The following is a 21,841-nucleotide window of genomic DNA, read 5'->3' as shown; positions in this document are numbered from 1 at the left end:
AGCCATGAAGAAGAATAAAATAATGCCATTTACAGCAACATGAATGGATCTAGGGGATGACAGAGGATGAGATGATTGGATGGCATCACTGACTCAATGGACATGAGTTTGAGTAAACTCCAGGAGTTGGTGATGGATAGGGAGGCCTGGCGTGCTGCAGTCCATGGGGTCGCAAAGAGTCAGACATGACTGAGCAAGTGAACTAAACTGAACTGAATGGACCTAGAGCTTATCATATTAAGTGAAGTAAGGTAGATAAAGACAAATATCATATGTGGAATCTGAAAAAATGATACAAATGAACTTATTTACAGAACAGAAACAGGCTCACAGATGTAGAAAACAAACTTGTGGCTACCAAAAGGGAAAGGTGGGAGAGGTATGAATTAGTAGTTTGGGATTAGCAGATACAAACTGTTATATAGAAAATAGATAACCAGTGAGGTCCTACTGTATAACACAGGGAACTATATTCAATATCCTTTAATAAACTACAATGGAAAATAATCTGAAAAAGAATATACATATATGTATAATTGAATCACTTTGCTTTATACCTGAAACTAGCACACTGGGGATTTTTCTTTTTTCCTGAGTTTTCAAGCTTTTTACTCAGTGCATGAAGTGACAGCCAGGAAAAAATAAAGTCACTTGATCTGCCATAATGCAAAAAATTCATTTGTGTTCTGCCAGCCTTCCAGTGATATCTTGGTCTCTTAAGACTTAACATAGTAGGATCACAGTAGATAGCAAAGGGAAATAACAAGATCTCTGCTTGGTCCTTTAATCCAAAGGCAGACTTGGAAGGATTGGATATGTCCCTGAGAAACCCATTTCATTTTAGAACTGATTCAACCTAGTTTCAGGGAAAATCTAAAGTTCATTAACAGATTAAGAAATGAGCAAGGAAGACAACATTTAAATGACTGTTGCTTGCTCTGAATCCTATTCAGCACACCACTAGACAGCATGACTAGACAGCATGACTGATGCCTAATTCTTCCTCATTTGGTTTAGGACTTAACCTATGACAACTAAATAAATAATTTTGAACACAAGTACATTTAGGCATTAAGCAATGGAACTAGAAAACCTTTTCCTATCCAATTACCATGTTTAGGTATATACAAAGTGTAACCACAGACCCCGTCCAGCAGAGAAATTTGACAAAAACCCCTGTCTCTACCTGTAACAGCTGTCTGTGGATGTTACCCTGAGTGGAAGGTGTTTGTTCTTATGTTCAGTTCCTTGTTAAGTAAACTGGACCATGCCTGTGGGGCCAATATCCAGAAAGATCAAAGCACCAAGGCTAAAGACAAAAAAAGTCAAGTTGTGGGACCTACTGTATAGACAGACAGAGCAACACAGTATTCCTTTATCATACCATTCTATACGGCGTGAGCGCCAATCCATCTCTTGACTCCAGCCCTTACTTTTCCCAAATTTGACATTGCAATTGGTATACCCAGGTCATTACTGGATTTAGCTTTCTGGGTCCTTTGTTGTTGTTCAGTTGCTAAATTGTGTTCAACTCTTTGTTACCCCATGGACTGTAGCATGCTAGGCTCCCTTCCCCTCTACTATCTTCCTGAGTTTGTTCAAATTCCTGTCCATTGAATTGGTGATGCTGTCAAACCATCTCATCCTTTGCTGCCCCCTTCTCCTTTTGCCTCAATCTTTCCCAGCATCAGAGTATTTTCTAATGAGTTGGCTCTTCACATCAGGTGGCCAGAGTATTGGAGTTTCAACTTCTGTATCAGTCCTTCCAGTAAATATTCAAGGTTGATTTCCTTTAGGATTGACTAATTTGATTTCCTTGCAGTCCAAGGGACTCTCAAGAGTCTTCTCCAGCATCACAATTTGAAAGCATCAATTCTTTGGCACCCAGCCTTCTTTATGGTCCAGCTCTCACATCCATACACGACTACTGGAAAAACCATAGCTTTGAAAACCATATGGAACTTTGTCAGCAAATTGGTGCCTCTGCTTTTTAATACACTGTCTAGGCTTGTCATAGCTTTCCTTCCAAGGAACAAGCGTCTTTTAATTTCATGGCTGCAGTCACTGTCTGCAGTGTTTTTGGAGCCCAAGAAAATAAAATCTGTCACTGTTTCCATTGTTTCCCCACTTGTTTGCCATGAAGTGATGGGACTGGATGCCATGCTCTTCGTTTTTTGAATGTGAGTTTTAAGCCAAGTTTTTCACTCTCCTCTTTCACCCTCATCAAGAGGCTCTTTAGTTCCTCTTCACTTTCTGCCATGAGAGTGCTATCATCTGCATATCTGGGTCCTTTAATTTGCTGCATATGCACTCTATTCTAAATGTGATTAATCACAAAAATAATCTCTTCAAGAAACCTTCATAGCAAAATAACAGATTCCCTATTAACAGTAAGAGGATCAAGTTTAATAGGCCAAAATAGAAGACAGGAAGTCTGACAGAACTCATGTAGATGGCACAGGAGGTCCCTGACCTCAGGCCCCCTGTGCCGAGCAATAGCGTCACTGGCAAACTCCAAGATATAAGAACTATAAATATCCAGTCATGCAGGAAACAAGAATGTTTCTTTCTCATTTAGTCATCCTCTGAACCTTCAACAGACCTTTCATCTGTAGCCACGTTCCAATTTGTGCCTTTATCCTCTCTTGTATTTCATTGTACAATGAATAGAGTGAATTGTAGGGATGTGGGCTTTTTTCTCTTTTTCCTTTTGCTTTTCTTACTGTCTCTTTCCTCTGAACTGCTGGATGCAGAATCATCTGACTGGAAAGTGTCACTTTCTGCCTCTAGGAATAAAGCAGATTTCTTGAGAGACTTTTTCCTGGATTTTTTCTTGCGCTTTTGTGGTTGTCTCCTTTTCCTAGTACTAGAAGCCCTGAGATCTCACTTGAGGAATCTGCTGTTCTATCTGTGCCTTCCTTTTTGCTTTTCTTCTGGTTTTTGTGTGACTTTTTTTTTCTTATTTTTTTGTGGGATTTCTTTGACTTTTTGTATTTGTGGGATTCATGGGTAGATGATTTTACCTGGGGAAATGTTTTTTCCCTATTAGACAGCATGTACTATCTTGTTGATCACTGTCTGTTTCAGATTCTTGAGGGTATAACTCTTTATAGCCACTGTGACCCCACCTGTCTGGCATGTTAGCTTCATAATCATATAACTACTTGTTCCAGGATTTAGCCTTAAGAAAATCATCATCCACTGCTCCAGAAATTTCATTCTTTGGCTTCTAATAGTCTCTTGACTTTCTTCATCAAAACCATCATTAGGTATCTGGCTTGAACTGCTGGGTCACATTTTGCTTTTGGTCCCCCAGTAAGCATCTTCCATCTGTTTCTCCAGTTCTCTAATTCCTCCTGTATCTTATTGTGAGCATCCATGTGCCGGATGACATTCCTTAAGAGAACTTACCCCATGGAAACTTCGGACATTCTTCAATCCCTCGATCCTGAGGCAATCAGGCACTTGTTAGTGTGAAATAGGAACCACTCCATTACAAGATTTCCTCCCACTCGGGAAGCAAAGAGTCGGGGCTCAAAGGCACTTCTACACCATGCGCCACAGCCTCATGTGGTGGGGGTGAAGGGAGGAAGTGGTCTCTAACACGACATTGTGATTCAGCTGTACTTCAATAAAAAAAAGATGTACAATTCCATAATTTTTAGTAAATTCACAGATATGTGCAAATATTACCAGTCAATTTTGATATATTTTTATCACCAGAAAAATAAATACCTGCTCTTTAGATAACACTTCTACCACCCACTATCTTCTTCAGCCATAAGCAGCGACAAATCTACTTCCTATCTCTATGGTTAGCCTTATTTTGGACATTTTATATGAATGGAGTCATGCAATATGTTACCTTATTTGACTGGCTTCTTTAAGTTAGTGTAATATATTCAGTGGTCATCCATGTTGTAGCATGAATCAGAGCTTCCTTCCTTTTTATGGCTAAATGATATTCCATTATAAAAATATAACACATTTTGTTTATTCACTCACAAACTGATAGTCATTGGCATTGTTTCCTACTTTCAGCTATTTTGAATAATGCTGCTATGAACATATATGGAAACGTTTTTTTGTTTGATAAATTTTTTCAAATCTTTTGGGTGGATTCCTAGGAGTGGATGTGCAAGTCATATGGTAATTCTATGTTCAGCTTATTTTGAAACTGCAAAACTATTCCACAGAAATTGCATCATTTTGCAAAAATTCCCACTAATACTATACAAGGGTTCTAATTTCTCCATCCCCTAGCCAACACTCATTATTACCTGGTTTTGTTTTGTTTTTCATAATAGCCATCCTAATGGGTGAGAAGAAGTACCTCAATATGAATTTGATTTGCATTTTGCCTGTGATTAGTGATGTTGAGCATCTTTTCATGTTTTGTTGGTCATTTGTGTATCTCCTCTGCAGAAATATCTATTCATGATCTTTGTTCAATTCCTAATTGAATTGTTTATTGTTGATGAGTTGGAATTCTATGTATTAATCCCTTGTCAGACATATATTAGCAAGTATTCCTCCCATCCTCTAGGTTGTCTTTTCACTTTTCTTGATAATGTACTTCAGTACATAAAAGTTTTTAATTTTGATGAAGTTCAAATTATATTTTGTTTTGTTGTTTATGGTTTTGGTATCATAGTTAGGAATTGTTTGCCAAAACTGAGAACATAGGGATTTACCTCTATGTTTTCTTCTATTTCATCATTCAGCCCTAACATTTAGCTTTTTGATTTTAGTTGTATTTGTATATGGTATGAAGTAAGGGTCCAATTTCATTCTTTTGCATGTGGCTATCCAATTGTGCGTAGTACCATTTGTTAAAGAGACTGTCCTCTGCCTATTGAATAATCTTAGCACTCTTATTGAAAAGCAGTTTACCAAAGATCAGTTCAGTTCAGTCGGTCAGTCGTGTCCAAGTCTTTGTGTCCCCATGGATTGCAGCACGCCAGGCCTCCCTGTCCATTATCAACTCCTGGAGTTTACTCAAACTCAGATACATGGCTTTATTTCTGGACTATCAGTTCTGTTCTGTTGATCCCTATGTCAGTTCTTATGCCAGTACCAAACTGTTTTGATTACCATTGCTTATTAGTAAGTTTTGAAATTGGGAAATTTGAGTCTTTCTATTTTGTTCTTGTTTTTCAATATTGTTTTGACTATGCTAAGTCCCTTGCAGTTATATATGAACTTTAGAATCAGCTAGACAGTTTCTACAAGGAAGTCCGTTGAGATTCTGATATGCTCTATGTTAAATCTTCAGATCAGTTTGGGGAGCATTGCCATCTTAACATTATTAATTCAATCCATGAACATAGGATATTTACCCATTTATTTAGATCTTATTTTTCAGCAATGTTTTGTAGTTTTCAGAGTACAACTTTTGTGCTTCTTTTGTTAAATTTATTCCAAAGTGTTCTTTCCTTTTGCGTACTATTATTAATGAAATTTTTTCTTAATTCCATTTTATATTTTTTATTTCAACTATAGAAGTACAACTGATTTCTACATATTGAAATTGTATCCTGTAACCTTGATGAACTCATTTATTAATTCTAACAGTCTTTTTACCCAGTTCCTTAGGATTTGCTATGTGTAAGTTCATGTCATCTGCTAATAGAGAAAGTTTCATTGCCTCCTTTCCAATCTGATGCCTTTTATTATTTTTTTCTTGACTATTTGCCCTGGCTACTACTTTGAGCACATTATTGAATAGAAATAGTGAGAGCAGTTACCCTTGTTTTATTCTTGATTGTGCAGGACAGGCATCAAATCTTTCGTCATTAAGTATTGCATTAAATTAACATTTATCTTGATTACTGAGTTTTGGGGAACCCCTGAAAGATTTCAGCCTGTGATGTCACTCAATTCACTTCAGTCCTGGACCTGCACTTTAAAAAGATTTGAAGGAAATTATAAAAACTCCTAAGGATTCTACTGTACAAGTGGCTTTTTCTTCTCTTCCTGTTTTGAAGAAAACATCTATAAATCACAGTTCATGCATTCATTGTTTTGAGTGAGTTTAACTTGTGGAAAAAGATCCAGTTAGCAGGCTTATATACAAAGAAAAAGCCTTGTCTCTAGATCAAATGATAAGGCAAGTCACAAATGATTCCTATTTTAACTTTTTTGATTAATCAACAAACCTCAGGCCTGTATATATCCCATAATATGACTTATACTATGGATATGAAAGATTGTATAAAGTATAGAGCTACCTACACTTCCCTTACTGTCTTCTTTAGTTTTGTTAAGTTTGCTAAACTTATTGCTAGGGGCCCAGGAAAACTATTATCTTTCTCCAGACCTGCATGTTCTGTGTACTTCCTTGAATCCCTTGCACAGTGTAAGTTGAGTAACCTAATTAATAGAGTGGAGGTTTATTTTGGAAAAGTTTTTGTCAGGAATGTTGGCTTTCTGTGGAGCTCTGATTAGTGAATTATCATTTAAAGGTTTTTACCATATTTGAAAGTCATTCACTAAAAAGAGATAAAACTCTAGTAAATGGACTGTACTAATTGTGATCGGGCCAGATGTTTGTTGTTTTCATTGAATTGACTCATGCTGATTATGACTGAATGGTGTGTTAACAGTATTCTATCTTTTTAAAAGGAAATTCTTTGTTTTTTTAATTTAATGTTGAAGAATATAATAAACTTTTAGAACACAGATTGCAATTAAATATATTTTTTGCTAAGATTGATTAGATTATGGTATATAACTTACAGTGGGTCTTAGTTAGAGTTCCTAATATAATTAGCTGATCATGTGGGTAGAATTCAATACATTCTTCTTGGTCAGAATAACAAATATTATATAACATAAATCTTATGTAATATATGAGTGGACTTTTAAAAACCTGTTTACATTTTTCACATAAATATTTTGTCCAAAATATAGTCAAAGGATAAGCATCTTCTATTCATATTGACCTAAATCATTGGGGGAATAATTGACACTTTTTAAAGAAATCAGTGGTAAAATGCTGATTTTACCGCTAGGAAAGAAATACTTTCATTTCTTTTGCTATTGTTTAGGTTTTGCTTAGTGTTTAGAGCATGGACTTCAGATTTCAGCTATAAATTTATTTGAAAACTAGTATCTTTAAGCTTTAAGGCCTCCAGTGAAAAGACAATAAAATGATTCATTCTTTACTTTTATAATATGAGAAAAATGTAATAAAAACACTGCATTGCATCTGGGTTTTTCAAGTCACTTGGAGCTTGATTATTCCATTATATTGGAGACAAAAGCATTTTTGTTTTAAGATAGCTTATGAATCTCATTATGCTTGGATAAACAGCTTTCTGGTAAGGTGATTACTGTAATATAAAAGCACTTAAGAATTTTACCCTTTGGAACATGGAGGACAAATTCAATTTTGGCCAGCTAGCATGGGGATGGGAAAAAGCAACAACCTTCACCTGCTTTCTTAAACTAACCCCAAACTGGAAGCTTTAATAATGAACCCACTTAATTGCCTTCTCCAGTAAAATGTACAATAAATTTTTGTTTATCTTCTCTGATCTTCTGTAAAGATTTCATTTAAAAGGTTTTCTGTAAACTTTTTTCTTCTTCATTGTCTTGCTCCCTCTCTTCTCTTTAAAATTGAGTTATAATCGACATATTACATTATTAATTTCAGTTACTGAAATTAATTCAGTTAATGAATTAATCGATTCAGTTAATGAATCGATATTTGTATATAGTTTGAAATGATCACTTGAGGAAGTCTAGTTAGCATCTGTCACTGTACATCATTACAGCTCTTTATTCTTGTGATGGGAACTTTTAAGATTTACTCTTAGCAAATTTCAAATGCAGTACAGTATCATTAACTATAGTCACCATGTTGTACATTACTTTGTCACTTTCTTTTGAAGTATAATATTTTTATTGTACCAAGGGTTTTTATAAATTTTTATAGAAATATAGTTGATTTATAATCTGTTGGTTTCAGATGTACAGCAAGGTGATTCACATATACATATATTCTTTTGAAAATTCTTTTTGTTGCACATTACTACAAGATACTGAGTAGAGTTCCCTATGCTATGCAGTAGATCCTTGATGATTATCTATTTTATATATAGTAATATGTATATTTTAATACCAAACTGCTAATTTAATCCCTCTGCCAACTTTTCCCCTTTGATAGCCATGTTTGTTTTCTGTGTCTATGAGTCTATTTCTGTTTTGTATCATTTTTTTTTCTTTTTTTTTGTATCATTTGTATCATTTTTTAGATGTATAAACAATATCATCATTCTGTTTGGCTTTCTCTGTCATACTTCACTTAATATGATAATCTCTAGGTCCATCCATGTTGCTGCATTATTTCATTCTTTTTAATGATTAAGTAATATTCCATTGTATATATGTACCACATCTTCTTTATCTATTCATCTGTTGATGGACATTTTAGTTGCTTCTGTGTCTTGGCTGTTGTAAATAGTGCTGCAGTGAACATTGGGGTGCATGTTCCTTTTCAAATTATAGTTTTGTCTGGATATATGCCCACGCGTAGGGTAGCTGGGTGCTATGATAATTCTATTTTTAGATTCTTAAGTAACTTCCATACTATTCTCCATGGTGGTTGCACCAGTTTACATTCCCACCTACAGTATGCGAGGGTCCCCTTTTTGCCACACTCTCCCCAGCATTTATTATTTGTAGACTTTTTGATGATGGCCATTCTGACTGGCGTGTGGTGATACCTCATTATAGTTTTGACTTGCGTTTCTCTAATAAATAGCGATGTTGAGCATTTTTTCATGTACCCTTTGGCCATCTGTATGTCTTCTTTAGAGAAATATCTATTTCGATCTTCTTCCCATGTTTTGATTGGGTTGTTTGGTTTTTTATATTGAGCTATAAATGAGCTGTTTATATATTTTGGAAATTAATCTCTTGTCAGTCACATCATTTGCAAGTACTTTCTCCCATTCTGTATGTTGTCTTTTCATTTTGTTTATGGTTTCTGTTACTTTGTCATTTTCTTGTTTGTATAAGTAAAGATACAGGATTCTTCATGGTTTTAGTAGCATCTGAGCAGTGTCTTACTATCTTTTGAATGTAAAAATGTGGAAAATAGTATGGAGGTTTCTCAAAAAATAAAAATAGAACTGCCATATACCTAGCAGTTCCACTCCTAGGTATATATCTGAAAAAAGTAGAATACACTACTTTGAAAAGATACATGTACCCCAGTGTTCATAACAGCATTATTTGTAATAGCCAAGATACAGAAACAACCGAAGTGTCCATCAACAGATGAACTGATAAAAAGATGTGATACACACACACACACACACACACAGGAATGCTATGTAGGCATTAAAATGAAAGTTTTGCCATTTACAGCAACATGAAAGGACTTGGAGTGTATTATGTTTAGTGAAATAAGTCAGACAGAAAGACAATTACTGTTTGTTATCACTTATATGTAGAATCTAAAAAATGAAACAAGCTAGTGAATATAAAAAAAATGAGACATACTTGTAGATATAAAGAACAAAATAGTGGTTATCAGTGGGGAGAGGGAAGTAAGTAGGGGAAAGATATGAGTGAAGGATTAAGAGATACAGACTCCTATGTATAAAATAAAGAAAATACAAGGATATATTATACAGTACAAGGAATATAACCAATATTTTATAATAACTATAGATGGAGCATAACCTTAAAAAATTGTGAATCACTTTTTTATATACCTGAAACTTATCTAATATTGACTATAACTCAGTAATTTTTTTTTAATTGTGGCGAAGGATAATAATGTGTCTTTAACATGCTGAGTTTCTCTTGGTTTCTGACACACGCACACACACAAATTGAGGTTGAACATCTCTTCTTATGCTTCTTTGTTGTTGTTGTTCTTCTCAGAAGGGCCTGTTCAAATACTTGCCCATTGGGTTCCTCATCTTTATAAATGATTTTGGGGGGACTACTTTATGTATGATGAGCATTAAACTTTTGCCTGGGACTTCCTTGGTGACTCAGTGGTAAAGAATCTGCCTGCCAGTGCAGGAGAGACAGGTTTGATCCCTGATCCGGGAAGATCCCACATGCCGTGGAGCAACTACGCCCGTGTGCCACAACTTCTGAGCCTGTGCTCTAGAGTCCTGAAGCCACAACTACTGAGCCCGCACGCCCTAGAGCCTATGCTCCACAACAGAAGAAGCCACTGCAATGAGAAGCCTGCGCACAGCAACTAGAGAGTGGCCCCCCCTGTCCACAACTAGAGAAAAGCCCTAGCAGCAGTGAAGACCGAGCACAGTCAAAAATAAGTACATAAATAAAAATTTAAAAAGAAAACCTTTTGCCTGTAGTAGTTGTTGCAGTCCCTCTCCACTTCCCCTTGTCTTTTAAGTGTGTTGCACCAAATAAACTTGTAACTTCTTTTTAAACTAACAACCATATAGACCACTTTTATTTTCTTTATGGCTTCTGTGTTTTTTGTTGGCCCTTAGCTTTTTTTTATATTCTATTAAAAAGATACTCTCTCCTATTCAGTAGGTTGCCTTTTTCTTTTCTTGATAAGTTTCCTTTGTGTGCAAAAGCTTTTAAGTTTAATTAGGTCCCATTTGTTTATTTTTGCTTTTGTTTCCCCTTTCTGTGGAGACAGATCCAAAAACGTGTTGCTCAGACCAAGGTCAAAGAGTCTGTTGCCTTTGCTTTCTTCTAGGAGTTTTATAGTTTAATATCCAAAATGTATAAAAAACCTATACCCCTCAATATCTAAAAAACAATGATTAAAAAATGGACAGAAGACCTGAATAGGCATTTTTGCATAGAAGACATACAGATGGCCAACAGACACATGAGAAGATGCTCAACATCACCAATCATCAGGAAAATGCAAATCAAAACCACAGTGAGATAGCACCTTACACCTGTCAGGATGGCTGTCATCAAAACAGCAGGAAATGATAAGTGTTGGCAAGAATGTGGAGGTAAGGGAACCTTTGTGTACTATCAGTGGGAATTAAATTGGTGCAGCCACAGTGGAAAATATTATGGATGTTCTTAAAAAAGTAAATAAATAAAACTACCATGTGATCCAGCAACTTGATTCCTGGGTATTTATCAAAAGAAAACAAAAATACTAATTAGAAAAAATATATGCACCCCACTGTTCATAGCATTATTCATACTAGCCAAGATATGGAAACACCCTAAATATCCATCAATAGATGAATTAATAAAGATTTGGTATATATATACAATGGAATACTACTCAGTTATCCATCAACAGATGGGTTAATAAAGAAGACTTGGTATATATATGCAATGGAATATTATGCAGTCATTTTGAAAAATAAAAATTTATTAAATTTAAAAAAAACCCCGAAATTTTGCAATTATGTCAACATGGATAGACCTGGATGGTTTTGTACCTAGTGAAATAAGCCAGACAGAAAAAGTCCAATACAGTGTTTTCACTTATCTGTGGAATCTAAAAAATGAAACAGATGAACAATTATAACAAAATAGAAACAGACTCAGATATGGAGAACAAACTAGTTGTTACCCAAGGATAGGAAGTGGCAGGAGGAGCAAACTAGGTGAACCACTTAAGAGGTACAGACTACTAAGTATAAAATAGTTACAAGGATGTAATTTACAGCACAGGGAATATCCTTTTTGTATGGAGTGTATTCTATAAAAATATTAATTTACTATTTTGTATACCTGAAACTAATATAATGTATGTTAACTGCAATTAAAAACAAAGAAGAAAATAAACTGCATTTTTTGTAATTTGAAAATGTGAACATTAAACAGGAAAAAAATCTCCTTTATATTATTCTACTACTTTTATATATTTTTCTCATATTTAGAGATTTAATTCCTCTGAGGTGTATATATATGGTATAGATAAAACTTCTATTTTTTTCCCACTAGTGTATCCAGTTTCCTCACAAATATTTATGAGAATTTCATCTTTTTTTTGCTAATTGTGACTACCACATTCACCATAGTTAATAACCATATTTATTTTGATCTATTTTTAGATTCTGTTCTGTTGCTCCTTCTGTCTGTTCCCATGCTAGTACCACACTGTTTTAATAGTTACTGTACCTTAATAGTACATCAAGTGGAAGTTGCTTCCCCCCTTATTTAAAAAAATATTTGGGCAATTTTTATGTGTCACATCTCCCATTGAACTATAGTTTCAACATGTAAAAAAACCATCCTCCTCCACAAGAAAAATCTGACCCTTTGCTAATTTGATTTAGATTGCATTGCATTTCTATATGAATTTTGGGTAAAATGTCTATTTTTCAATATTCTTTGTGTGGGGGGTATCTGTGTCCATGTATTCATTTATTCAGGTCCTTCCCTGGGGGCTCAGATGGTAAAGAATTTGCCTGCAATGCGGAATACCTGGGTTCGATCCCTAGGTTGGGAAGATGCCCTGGAGGAGGGCATGGCAGCCACTTCAGTATTCTTGCCTGGAGAAGCCCATGGACAGAGGAGCTTGGCGGGCTACAGTCCATAGGGTCACAAAGAGTCGGACATGACTAAGTGACTCACTTTCTTAAAAATTATTTTGTGAAATTTTATTTTTACAAGTCTTTCACATTTCTTTTTAGGCTTATTCCTAGTTATCTTACAAGTCTATGTCTTTGTGGAACTGATATTCTTGTAGTGGTCAATTTACTGTGTTAGTTTTCCAGTTAATTCTTCCGTTCAGTTCAGTTCAGTTGCTCAATCGTGTCTGACTCTTTGCGACCCCATGGACTGCAGCACTCCAGGCCTCCCTGTCCATCACCAACTCCCAGAGTTTATTCAAACTCATGACCTTGAGTCGGTGATGCCACCCAATTGTCTTCATCCTCTGTCGTCCCCTTCTCCTCCTGTCCTCAATCTTTCCCAGCATCAGGGTCTTTTCGAATGAGTCAGCTCTTCACATGAGGTGGCCAAAGTATTGGAGTTTCAGCTTCAACATCAGTCCCTCCAATGAACACCCAGGACTGATCTCCTTTAGAATGGACTGGTTGGATCTCCTTGCAGTCCAAGGGACTCTCAAGAGTCTTCTCCAACACCACAGCTCAAAAGCATCAATTCTTCAGCGCTCAGCTTTCTTTATAGTCCAACTCTCACATCCATACACGACTACTGGAAAAATCATGGCCTTGACTAGATGGACCTTTGTTGGCAAAATAATGTCTGCTTTTTAAAATGCTGTCTAGGTTGGTCATAACTTTCCTTCCAAGGAATAAGCGTCTTTTAATTTCATGGCTGCAGTCACCATCTGCAGTGATTTTGGAGCCCTCAAAAATAATGTCTGCAACTGTTTCCACTGTTTCCCCATCTTTTTGCCATGAAGTGATGGGACTGAATGCCATGATCTTAGTTTTCTAAATGTTGAGCTTTAAGCCAACTTTTTCACTCTCCTCTTTCACTTTCATCAAAATGCTCTTTAGTTCTTCTTTGCTCTCTGCCATAAAGGTGGTGTCATCTGCATATCTGAGGTTATTGATATTTCTCCTGACAATCTTGACTCCAGCTTGTGCTTCCTCCAGCCCAGTGTTTCTCATGATGTATTCTGCATATAAGTTAAATAAGCAGGGTGACAATATACAGCCTTGACGTACTCCTTTCCCAATTTGGAATCAGTCTGTTGTTCTATGTACAGTTCTAACTGTTGCTTCTTGACCTGCATACAGGTTTCTCAGGAGACAGGTCAGATGGTCTGGTATTCCCATCTCTTTCAGAGTTTTCCACAGTTTATTGTGATCCACACAGTCAAAAGCTTTGGCATAGTCCATAAAGCAGAAATAAATGTTTTTCTGGAACTCTCTTGCTTTTTCAATGATCCAGCGGATGGATGTTAGCAATTTGATCTCTGGTTTCTCTGCCTTTTCTAAAACCAGCTTGAACATCTGGAAGTTCACAGTTCACATATTGTTGAAGCCTCGCTTGGAGAATTTTGAGCATTAATTTACTAGTGTGTGAGATGAGTGCAATTGTGTGGTAGTTTGAGCATTCTTTGGCATTGACAAAATGTGGTCCACTGGAGAAGGGAATGACAAACCACTTCAGTATTCTTGACTTGAGAACCCCATGAACAGTATGAAAAGGCAAAAAGATAGGACACTGAAAGATGAACTCCCCAGGTCGGTAGGTACCCAATATGCTACTGTAGATCAGTGGAGAAATAACTCCAGAAAGAATGAAGAGACAGAGCCAAAGCAAAAACAACACCCAGTTGTGGATGTGACTGGTGATGGAAGCAAGGTCTGATGCTGTAAAGAGCAATATTGCATAGGAACCTGGAATGTAAGGTCCATGAATGGAAGGCAAATTGGAAGTGGTCAAACAGGAGATGGCAAGAGTGAATGTCAACATTTTAGGAATCAGTGAACTAAAAAATTCTTCTGGACTTTTCATAAAAACTTTCATGTTATCTGTAAATCTTAGATCTTAAAAGTGTCATCCATGGTCTAGCAGCAGCAGCATTCTTTTTGAACCTCTTAGAAAAGCAAATTCTCTGGATCCATCCCTCATCAACTAACTGAGAAACTCGGAGGTAGAGCCCAGAGGTCTGTGTTCATCTTGCTCTCCAGAGAACTCTAATACTGTAGTCAAGTTTGAGGACCACTGATGTAATTGATAGTTTTTTTCTTAACCATATTTTCACTTCTCACCTCTATTTTCTTGCAAGATGTGTATGTAACAGTTCACAATCTGTTACATAGAATGGATTATATAGAATGGACTTTGAAGAGCTTGAGACTAATTAGTAACTTTCCAGAGAAACACTGGAGAAGGGAATGATGGGAAATGAATACTTTCTTAACCAGGTGAATGGGTGGGGGGGTGTACTTAACCTCAGACCGAGGTTGATTGGGTCAGAGAAATTAAGTATATTAAGATGAATTTTAGCCCTTATTATATGAAAACAGTAACTATTAGAAAATCAAATAGAATTGCGTTAATACAAGGACAATAACTTCCTTCAACATTGGTAAAAGACAAATGATTCCATTAACCAATAATATATCCCAAAGGCACCCATAAAGCCTTTTATAAGTGTCAACATGAAAAGGGACTTCCGTTGGATCACACTGAAGAAGGAAGGAGTGGTATTATTGCAGAAAGCAGTGTAACTGCATGGTGTAGGTGTATCAATAAAGAGCAAGATGGTAGTGACCACGTGGGGGAGGTTGCCCCCATGACTGCAGCAAGAAAAGTGAAATTATTAAGAGTGTGTCAGTCACCTTGGCATAGAGCCAGGGGAAGGAAGAAACCTATGGGTTATGGAACGTGGGGATCCAGTGTATTTGGTTGGAGAAAGCCAGGCAGGCTGATCTCTTACATAAAAGGTATATTCTGAAATCAGCTGTCACTGCAGACGTTCGTACAGTGCAGCTGTTATCCTTTGTTGATATCCTTTGCACATTTTGTTAGGGGTGCTTATGTGGGAACATTCTACATGGTTCTAGTTGGTTTCAGAATTTCTCTAGGGAAAAATCATCACCCAGCTCAAATCTCTTTCTCTATTGTTTTAGGGTAGGACCTCTTAGTGCCATGGGTGGGAGGGGAGTGTGGTGTCTGTCATGTGTGAAAGCTGGAGGATTCAATAGTCTGCGACATGTTAAAAATTAACCTTTAAGTAACAAACTATTTCTGTTCCTTAAATTCCAAAGTTTGGGATTTCAAAATGATTTTGAATTTTTCATGACACTGCTACATATAACTTGATTTAGAGAGAAGAGCAATTATGTACAACGTAATGTTTAGCACTTTTCACTGATCTTTCCTGTCAGCTTTCTTTTCTCACTGTACTTATCAAAATTTTAGTTGAAGACATATGATTATAGAAACTCTTAAAATTTCTTTTATATAACATCAGCTTAGTTCATAAGCAGGGCTTTCCTTACATGGTGTGAAATTGGCTAGGCATATCTCAAATCTCATTATTTTTAAAGCTGTTGGTTCTTAGATAGGGTAGGAAAGTGAGACTGTGGGGTTTAATTAAATACTAAGTCATAAACTAGAGTCTCTATTTGAAATATTATCTAAGTATATGACAGGTGATTAAGAATTATTAGATTTGTGAATTACTTAAAATAAATGCTTGAGAGTAAAATTAGTTGAGCTTATGCAAGATATAACTATCAGAAACAGTCTTGTCAGTTTTATTTCTTGTGATCCAAGTAGAATATTTTAAAGACAAAACCACAATTAGGTTTTTGTCAGGTGTGTGCTCTGAGTAACAACTAGTCTCCCTTTTATTTATCAGAGTATTTATGGCCATGGAGAATTGTGTCTTTTTAATTACAGTATGTGTCTGGGTATATATTTGTCCTGTCCTTTTTTTTTTTTTCCCCTTAAATGTTGGCCTTTATATGTCATGTCTTGTCTGCTTGTCTACACAGTCCCTACTTTAGGGCAGAGATAATATATGATACTTTTTTTGTTTCTTTTTATTAAAACTTTTCAAGCATAGGGAAAAGTTGTGATTTAGTTGCCAAGTCGTTTCTGACTCTGCAACCCGACTGTAGTCCACTAGGCTCCTCTTGTCCGTGGGATTTCCCAGACAAGAATACTGGAGTGAGTTGCCATTTCCTTCTCCAAAGGATCTTCCTAACCCAGGGATTGCACCCACATCTCCTGCATTAGCAGGTGGATTCTTTACAACTAGCCACCAAGGAAGCCCTGCAGGGAAAAGTACAGAGGCCAGTATAACAAATGCTCACATAGTGAAAGTTGCTCAGTCGGTCTTACTCTTTGCAACCCCATGGATTATACAGTCCATGGAGTTCTCCAGGCCAGAATACTGGAGTGGGTAGCCTTTCTCTTCTCCAGGGGACCTTCCCATCCCAGAGATCGAACCCTGGTCTCCTGCATTGCAGGCAGATTCTTTACCAGATGAGCCACAAGGGAAGCAACTGTGCAGTATCTTAATGTTTTGCGATTTTTGTTTCAGATGCTTAGCAAGATGTTAGATACAGGCAGAACTCCCAGTGTATCCCTCCCCAATTGCATTCCTTACCCTTCTTCTCTTGAGGTAGTGACTGTGCCAAATTTTCTTATCATTCCTATGAATATTTTTATGCTTTTTCTATGTATGTATATGTGTGTGTCTATATGTCATCTGGTATTATCTTACATGCTTTTGAAATTTATTTCATAGTATTGTACTTCTTTTAGTTTGCATTTTTACTTAATTTTTAATTGAAGTATAGTTGATTCACAATGTTGTGTTAGTTTCAAGTGTACAGCACAATGATTCAGTTATACACACACAAACACACATATATTCTTTTTCAGATTCTTACCCCTTATTATAAAATACCAAGTATAGTTTCCTGTGTTATACAGTGGGACCTTATATTTTATTTATAGTAGTGTCTATATGTTAATCTAGAATTCCTAATGTATCCCTCCTCCCCCCTTTCCCCTTGGGTAATCATAGTTTGTTTTCTGTATCAGTGGGCCTATTTCTGTTTTATTAATAAGTTCATTTGTATAATTTTTTTTAGGTTCTACACATAAGCAATATCATAATGTTTGTTTTTCTTTCCCTGGCTTACTTCACTTAGTATGCTATCTCTAGGTCCATTCATGTTGCTCCAAATGGCATTATTTCATTCTTTTTTATGACTGAGTAGTATTCCATTGTGTATATGTACCACATCTTCTTTATCTATTCATCTGTCAGTGAATGTTTAAATTGCTTCCACGTCTGGGCTGTTGTAAACAGTGCTGCAGTAAACATTGGGGTGCAATGTGTATCTTTTCAAAGTACAGCTTTTTGCAGATATATGGAGTGGGATCCCAGGATCATACGGTGGCTCTATTTTTAGTTTTTAAAGGAACCTCCATATTGCTCTCCATAGAGGCTACACCAGTTTATAGTCCCACCAACAGTTTACAAGGGTTCTCTTTTCTCCATACCCTCTCTAGCGTTTATTATTTATAGACTTTGATGATGGCCATTCTGACCAGTGTGAGGTGATACTTCATTGTAGTTTTGATTTGCATTCCTCTAAGTAGCAGTGTTGAGCATCTTTTTGTGTGCCTTTGGCCATCCGTATATCTTCTTTAGAGAAATGTCTGTTTACATCTTCTGTCAGCTTTCTTGTCTCACTGTACTTAATCAAAATTTTAGTTGAAGACCTATGATTATAGAAACTCTTAAAATTTCTTTTATATAACATTGGCTTAGTTCATAAGCAGGGCTTTCCTTACATGGTGTGAAATTGGCTTTTCATCTTTTGCCCATTTTTGTAATTGAATTGTTCATTTTTTTTTAATATCGAGCTGTACAAGCTATTTGTATATTTCGGAGATTAATCCCTTGTTAGTCACATCATTTGCAAATATTTTCTTCCATTCTGTAGATTGTCTTTTTGTTTTGTTTATGGTTTCCTTTACTGTACAAAGGCTTTTGAGTTTAATTAGGTACCATTTGTTTATTTTTGTTTTTATTTCCATTACTCTAAGAGACAGACCCAAAAAGATCGGTTTATGTCAAAGAGTGTTCTGCCTATGTTTTCTTGTGGGAGTTTTTTTTTAACATAATGCTTTTCAGATATACCTGCTCTAGTATCTCTGTTACTAAAACAAAGTAAAACAAAACATTATCTACTTCCATCCTATATCTCATTCCATCTGTTGTTGTGCTTGGTCGCTCAATTGCATCTGAATCTTTGCGATCCTGTGAACTGTAGCCTGCCAGGCTCCTCTGTCCATGGGATTTTCCAGGCTACTACCTATTTATATCTCTTGCTAAGTGTTGTGTGTGCTTATTTCCTGTCTTCATGCTCTCTCAAACTCATAATAATGAGCCTTTTTGCCACCATTCCATGTAAACAGTTCTTATCCAGGTGACCAGTGACCTCCCAGTTACCACACCAAGTTGTTATTCTCCATTTATCACTTAACCTATCAGCAACATTGGACACATTTGGTTACCTTCTAAATTATTTCATATAACACTTTTGTTTACCTTCTAAATTACTACACCTCTTTGGTTTTCCTCCTCCCTCATGGCTACTCCCTCTCATGCCTTTTGCTGCATTCTTGCTAGCTTTGTTTGGAAATAAATTGAATACAAAAGTTTAGGATGAAAAGTGACCATCTCTCCCTGCCACCTTCAAAACCCATATCCCTTCTCACTAATAAAAAATATAAACAGACTTCATTTGTGTGCATGTTTGTGTAAATTCTATGGTGGAAACAGTGCCTCATTTTAAATTACAGTTGTTTGCTTATTAATGATTCATATTTTCTGTGCACCTTCTGTTTATATTATTTGCTCACTTTTTCTATAGTGTTTTACTGGTTTTACTGATTAAGTGTATAAGTTAAAATCATTAACTGTTATGTATTGTGAATTTTTTTCCTACTTTATCAGATGCCATTTGACTTTGTGGCATTTTTGAAGTACAGAGTTCTAATTTTTTGCTATAATCAGCTTTAATAGTTTTTTTCCTTTATGGTTCCTGGCCTCTAGGTGCTGCTTACCTTCTCCACTGAATCATAAATAATTTCACTTGAGTTTTCTTTGGTCCTGCTTCAAAGCTTCCTTTTTTTACTTTTAAATCTTTGATCCTTCTGGAATTTATTCAGTGTATGAAATGAAGAGGTGTACATCCTATTTATTTTTCTAACTGACTACCTGATTGTCCCCCAATCACTTAATCATCTCTATTTCTCTTACTTGTTTGAAGACCACCTTCACTGTAGAGTAATTCCCTGGTGTATTTGAATTACTCCCAAGTTATTAAAAATGGATTTATTTCTGTTTTATTTTTCAAACCACTGCAGTGTGACACTCATATGGAACTACTCTTGAAAAGAGATCATCATGGACTTTATAGCTGTCAAATCATTTAGCTGTATATTACTTTGGGCAGAAAGTAAAACAGTTGAATACTCTCCGACCACTCTTCTTCTAAAGTATCCTTCTTTTCACATTTCTCTTAGTTTCCCTCCTACCTATTGTCTCATTTCTTTGCTAGCTTGTCTTCCTCTGTTTCTTGCATAAAAGTGTTCGTTGGATTTGCACTTTTCTCTTAGCTTGAGTGATATTTCCCTGTCTCATCCCTTGAGCTGTTACTTAACTGGCTAAATATTCCTGTGTTTTCATTTCTACTTCCAACCTAAATCTAGAACTATATTTCCAATTCTCTGTTAGATACTATATGATGTGCTCTGGGTTATTTCAGTATGTCTATACAAACCATTGTTGACCTTGTTTTTTATGTTTTTCTTTCTTTCTATACCCTACCTCACTTGATGTCTTCACCATTTCTTCCTGTTACTTAGATTTTGTCTTTGATATGTCTCTTTATCCCTTTAAAATCTGTCAGTAATCTCTCACAGGTTCTAGTTCATCCTGCCTATTCTCATAGTCCTTGTCTGTGCTTTCATTTCATGCCTTGATTTTGGAAGTAGTTTCTTATCAGTCTCCGTATTTCTGGTCCCTCTGTCTCTGATCCAGCCCCACATTACAGTCAGTGTTAATTTTCTACTACATATATTTGACCATGGTTAAAAACAGTTGGTTTCATTTATATCCTGCATAAGTTGTTCACATGCACTTACTTCCTCTTTCTTCCTAACTCCATTAAAATGAGAGTAAAGAGATGGAAAAATTCAAAAGGACAAAGAGAACAGGAGTGGAAACACTGACAGATGTGAGGTTGGAACTATTTTATTTTATTTTTTTTTACTTTTAGCAAAGAAAGTTACAACTCCAGTATCTTCCCCTACATGAACTTTTGAGAGAAACCAACTCATTCTTCCCATAGAATTCCTAGTATTTCAAGACTTGGAGGCGCCTGGTCTGCAAAAGGCAGGAATGAGTCATGAGATTGAAAACACAGGCTGTTCCTTGAAAGTCTTTAAAATAAGTGGCTGAAGTCCCCTGTACCCCCTCTCTGCGCCTCTGGAGACCAGAGGGTTATTATCTGGAGAATTTGAGGGGAGAGCCCCAATCTCAGAGATCCAGGTGCAGCAAGTGGATTGCTTAAAACAAACTTTTGGACTCAGGGAGAAGGCGAGGGTGGGATGTTTTGAGAGAACAGCATCGAAACATGTATATTATCAAGGGTGAAACAGATCACCAGCCCAGGTTGGATGCATGAGACAAGTGCTCGGGGCTGGTGCACTGGGAAGACCCAGAGGGATGGGATGGGGAGGGAGATGGGAGCGGGGATCGGGATGGGGAATACATGTAAATCCATGACTGATTCATGTCAATGTATGGCAAAAACCACTACAATATTGTAAAGTAATTAGCCTCCAACTAATAAAAATAAATGGAAAAAAATAAAATAAAATAAAAATAAATAAAAAATAAAAAAATAAATCTCAAGCAGAAAGCTAAAAAAAAAAAAAAACAATGGGATTACATGAAAGTTCGAATACCTCATTTGGGGACCTATGTGTTCTACTCTAGATGTAATTGGTAAGATGTTTCATGAGTTATTTTCACATTCCCAGATTCCTAATGGTGATCTAGATATAATAGGTTTTCTCTTGGCACGTCCTGTAAAAAATCAAGTAGCCTAATAAGCAAAATGAAAAATTTCTCAATGTCTGAAAACTAACTGGTTAAACATTTTCAGAAAAGGTAAGTCAAAAGTCAGTTGATTTTGAGATGCTTAAAATATTTTATTTTGTTTAGGCTACTCAGTTTCTTTACTTGTAATAACAGGATTATAAGCAGAAAAAATGTGATTGTGCAAATAAGTGTAAATGCTGTGTTTTCATTTGATTTGTTTCTTTTTTAGTTTTGAAGACCCAAGAAACAGAGTATAGTTGACCCTTATACAACACAGCAGTTAGGAGCACCAGCCCCCAA

General features: G+C 36.1%; 1 protein-coding gene and 1 pseudogene across 4 annotated transcripts in view; one reads left to right on the top strand and one right to left on the bottom strand.

The window, feature by feature from the left end:
- KLHL13 (kelch like family member 13) overlaps window positions 1-21,841 on the top strand; it is a 280,675-nt gene that overhangs the window by 146,419 nt on the left and 112,415 nt on the right. The gene's annotated exons all lie outside the window — the stretch shown is intronic.
- LOC133052506 (uncharacterized protein NKAPD1-like) lies at window positions 2,575-3,431 on the bottom strand (annotated as a pseudogene).

Source organism: Dama dama, chromosome X (genome assembly GCF_033118175.1).
Source record: "Dama dama isolate Ldn47 chromosome X, ASM3311817v1, whole genome shotgun sequence".
Classification (NCBI taxonomy): Eukaryota; Metazoa; Chordata; class Mammalia; order Artiodactyla; family Cervidae; genus Dama; species Dama dama.
Note: the sequence above shows the minus strand (reverse complement) of the source record. Positions and strands in the feature narration are given on the sequence as shown.